General features: G+C 39.7%; 1 long non-coding RNA gene across 1 annotated transcript; it reads right to left on the bottom strand.

Annotated features, from left to right (window-relative positions):
* Positions 1–362: 362 nt before the first annotated feature.
* LOC122928113 lies at positions 363–2,244 on the bottom strand. The gene is made up of 3 exons (XR_006387849.1): positions 2,190–2,244; positions 1,171–1,312; positions 363–432 (listed from the first exon to the last, which is right to left on the bottom strand). It is a non-coding gene; the product is annotated as an uncharacterized LOC122928113 (long non-coding RNA).
* Between the last annotated feature and the right edge of the window lie 2,952 nt (positions 2,245–5,196).

Here is a 5,196-nt window from a genome sequence, read left to right on the forward strand (position 1 = left end):
TAATGCAGTATTTCTAGGGTTTGATGAGAGCTTTTCTTACAACATTAGTGAGGGAACCCTACTACGTGATAAGGCGCCAATTGGCCTTGCATTGAGAAGTATCCATGTGTAGAGTAATGGGAAGTTATTAATAAGAACCTGTAGGGATTTCTGTTACAACTATTATCTGTAGATATGACAGGACCTCACCCATAAGTCATCGCAAAGTGTTTCTTTCATCAATGTATTTATCCAGTTAGGTTGAATTAGCAAACAGAGCTACCTTTCAATGTGTACGGTATGTTAGAAATGCTTTTTAATAAAGGGCTTTTCCATCCAGTTCACTTTTCCATCCAGCTAAGCATAGACCTACCTTATTAGATGTCGTTTCCTGGATGTAGGACTCTCTTGAACTGTATTTAGCATTTTCATCCAGGGTCAGGTCACAGTTACCTTTATTGAAGAAAAATGAGCATTATTCCTTTAGATTTTTTTTTTAAATGTTCATCTATAAGCAAATTATTCACATGTATGGATAATAGGAAACTAATATTGCTCATTGTGTTGTAAGGTTATTTTAGGTTATTTTACCATTAATTATTATATTACCATGTTTAATGTAATGATATTCTTTGGGATGGTTAATTAACATATACAAAGCCATTGTTCTGTATCCCAGTACAATAAGCATTCCTGAACGATTATCTCAAAGACATGCATTCGGCACACTGGATATGCCTTAGAAGCAGGGGCTGAAAGGTATAAACTTCTATGTACCTGAAACAAAGCTCCTAAGGAACATCTGGAAGGAAGGATGTCAGAAGACTCCCTCTCTTCCATCCTAGCATGACTGGGTGTTGGCTATGGGCCTGTGCACTGCTAGGACAGTCGTCAAAAGTGTCAGCTATGCCACTGCGCCCCACCAGGACTGCCAACAGGAGCCTACCCAGTGAACATAGGTCACAGATGATTTTTCCTGTGTTTCCATAGGTTTCCTGTAGGTACTCTAGTTTCTTCCACACTTCAAAGACATACTGATAGACAACACAAATTATGAGCTCCATTGGTGAAACCGAGCAATGATAATGTCTGTAAAGCGCTGTGGAATATGTGAGCGCTATATGAATAAAATAAACTAAAGTTTAGAACTGATTGTACTGTATGCAAAATAATGTTTCCTTGTACTTTTACCTTTGCCATTCCTTTCACAGTCCTCGTTAAGTTGTTGTCTACTTTGATTAATAAGATTGATAAGTCGCTGGTGGGGAGATGGGTCAGCAGTGATCAGTTTTGACATATCTGGTAATTGATAACATTGACAGTTCTGGCATTCCTAAACCATAAATATAAAAAAGGTGAAATATGAGACATATGCAAATAATAACTTAAAGAATTGGTATAGGAGTATAATTGCCTAATAGTACATCACATACCTCTAATGCAGAAGCAAAGGTTCACTGTTATACATTTTCTGATATGACATGACATTGAGACTGGGATCATTGATCATAGGGCATATATACTATAGAATTAGACCATGTGACTTATAAAGGAAGTGGGAGCTACCAGGACCAACTATCTCTTGAAGAAAGGAGCAAAGGAGAAAAGTGTTGATTCGTCCAATCCACATGAATATTAGAAATATCTGTGTACTAGCAAAAGTTACAAAACATAATTACCAAACTTGAAGTTTTGGGTAGAAATAATTAAACTGGTCTATGATTACCTGCTGTTTTACAAAAGCTAAGCCTAGACTTTAAAGTGGCTGTCTGCTTTGAACAATGTGTTAAAAGATTCCTCAATCATAGGCTGAATAATGGAGTTGGCTCCAGTAATCAGCTATAAAATGTTGGTGAAACAGACAGCAAGTTCTTAAAATCTATGCAGCACCACCATTGGAAAAATGAAGCACTACACTGTGTCCATAAAAACAATGAGCCATGTGTGCAATGTACTAATGTGATGGGTCCTTCAGAGCCACTCTTTATGCTGGCTAATAGATGGCAGTTCCAAAGCGTGGACATTTAGTCTAGAACAGGGATGCCCAACCTGCGGGCTTCCAGCTGCTGAAAAACTACAAATCCCAGAATGCCCGGACAGCCTACAGTTATCAGCATACAGCAGGGCCTGGTGGGAGTTGTGGTTTTACAACATCTGGAGGGCCACAGCTTGGGCATCCCTGGTCTAGAAGAGAAGCTATTTCTTCTCACCTCATGATGACATTTTTTCTTTGCTCCAAGGTGTTTTGATACTTCTCTCTTTTCTTTCCAACTTTCTTTCTTCACCATCTGTGTGGTAGGGGGAACAAATTAAATTTCTTTTTATCTCCATTTTATAGATGTGCTGCTTGGCAGAGTCAAAGCTACAAATGAATGATTTTTAGCAATAATCTGTACTGCAGCTCTAGTGTACAGGGAATTAAAGCTCGTAAAGTAGAGGAATAACTATTGTGTCTAAAGAGTGTTAGTGAGGATTATGATAGTACAAACCCCGTTCAGATATACAATAAATAAGGACCCACACAATTTATTGTTGGCAAAAAATGGCCACGGTATTAAGCGGCTACAGACAAATAAATGGAATAAATTAACATGCAATAAATACTTCAGCTTAAATGCTTTGTACACTTTTGGAGGCAATTTTGGTTTATGATTGCATTTTACTCATTTCTGGCTACAAATCTTTTTTTTTTCAATTGGCCTTTATTAAAAATATTAAGCTGTTCTGTCACAAAGAGTTAACAGTTTTTTAAGCTGTGTGACTGATACTTTCACTTTGTTCCGGTCATCTAATAAACCCTACATTCTTATCAGTAAGATCAGATCTGAGCTATAAAGAGTGTATATAATGTCAGAGAGCAGAGATAAGGAGTCCATCTGCTCCTTGACTGACAGAAAAGAAAGAAAATCCAAAGGCTGCTGCTAGAGCATCTCAGCTATGTGCAGAAAAAAGGGCTCCATATTTTTAATAAAGACCAAATGAAAACATTGCTTTTAGCTCAAAATGAGTACATGCAATAATACAAAATTGCACCCAAAGTTGTACATAGCCTTTAACTTCCACTTAATATACCATGACCTATCAAGACCTTGTCCACCCATAAACTGACCAACTAAAGTAAAACCTCACTAATAAATAAACATGACAATAATGGAGTGAGGGGGGAATCAAGTCACTCTTCTAGGTCCAGCATGCCTAAAATGGGGATCATTATAGATGAGATTCCTTCCACTGAATCACCCAAGAACAAATGATTCAAGCAGCACAAACTAGATGTACATTGTGTAATGTATGCATAAGATTTTTTTTTATTTATAAATAACTGCTGTTTCTTGGATTTTTTGGACCCTTTTTTATCCTATTCATCATTAATCATACTAATGGACTATTTAAAGGGAACCTGTCATCAACGTTTTGCTGCACATACTAACGGCAGAATAAAGTAGAGACAGGTGAGTTTATTTCAGCATTCTGTCATTTAAAAGTTAAAAGTAAGGCCCCTTTCACACGGGCGAGTATTCTGCGCGGGTGCGATGCGTGAGTTGAACGCATTGCACCCGCACTGAATCCTGACCCATTCATTTCTATGGGGCTGTTCACATGAGCGGTGATTTTCACGCATCACTTATGCGTTGCGTGAAAATCGCAGCATGTTCTATATTCAGCGTTTTTCACGTAACGCAGGCCCCATAGAAATGAATGGGGTTGCGTGAAAATCGCAAGCATCCGCAAGCAAGTGCGGATGCGGTGCGATTTCCACGCATGGTTGATAGGTGACAGTCTATTCACTGTATTATTTTCCCTTATAACATGGTTATAAGGGAAAATAATAGCATTCTGACTACAGAATGCTTAGTATAATAGCGCTGGGAGGGTTAAAAAAATAAAAAAAAGTTAACTCACCTTAGCCCCATGATCGCCTAGTTCCCGGTCGGTCTGTTCTTTAGCTGTGGCTAAAGGACCTTTGGTGATGTCAGATCACATGCTCCATCACCATGGTGATGGACCATGTGATTGGAGCATGTGATCTGACATCACCAAAGGTCATTCAGCCCACAGCTAAAGAACAGACCGGGATCTACACGATCATGGGGATAAGGTGAGTTAACTTTTTTATTTTTTTTAACCCTTCCAGCGCTAATATACTAAGCATTCTGTATTCAGACTGCTATTATTTTCCCTTATAACCATGTTATAAGGGAAAATAATACAATCTTCAGAACATCAATCCCAAGCCCGAACTTCTGTGAAGAAGTTCGGGTTTGGGTACCAAACATGCGCGATTTTTCTCACGCGAGTGCAAAACGCATTACAATGTTTTGCACTCGCGCGGAAAAATCGCGGGTGTTTCCGCAACGCACCCGCACATTTTTCCGCAACGCCCGTGTGAAACCAGCCTAAGTGGTTGCCGAGAACCAACATCACAATAATTGCAGACTGGGCCTGGAGAAGAGTCCCGGCCACCTGAGAAGAGTCATGGGTATTTATGAATCTCTGACCACCTGCTGATGGCTGACAGGCTTCTACCTCGTTTTCTCCCTCTCTCTAGGAGAGAACTGCCAATCATCAGCAGATGGGCAGGAGAGCAGGAGATTAGGAATAACCATGAATCTTCTCAGGTAGATTTGACTGTTTTCAAGGCCTGGGCTGTAATGATTATGATGCTGGTTCTCAGCAACCACTTACTTTTAGCTCATGAGCTGAAATCAGCATTTCTGTCACTATTTTGTGCTGCCCTCAGTGAGATCAGCATAAAGTTGATGACAGGTTCCCTATTTTAAACTTGGAATGTATTAGCATACTAAGGACAGCGATACAGTTGAATATAGAGAGATAAATGCTTCCACAATAAATGGGCTAATTTCTCTCGGCCCTGCCGCCGCCCCCACTTATCTCCAGTGTCAGTTTGCCTGAAGCCAATTGGTCGTGTGGCCCTGCCAGGGCTGACAGAAGAGGTGTTCCCCAATCTGTGATTGTATCAGAAAACCCAGTGACATGATCAAAGGTAAGAAACGCTTCTGATCATGCGACAATAAATGGGTTAAAGGGATTCTGTCACCTGGATTTTGCCTATAGAGCTGCGGACATGTGCTACTAGATCGCTGCTAGCACATCCGCAATTGTTAATGTGAAAATTGATCTGTGCGCCTTAAAAGGAATTATAATTATGTAGACACACAGATACCTGTTGATACAGACACTATCTTCAATAACACT

The sequence above is a fragment of the Bufo gargarizans genome, chromosome 2 (genome assembly GCF_014858855.1).
Source record: "Bufo gargarizans isolate SCDJY-AF-19 chromosome 2, ASM1485885v1, whole genome shotgun sequence".
Lineage (NCBI taxonomy): Eukaryota > Metazoa > Chordata > Amphibia > Anura > Bufonidae > Bufo > Bufo gargarizans.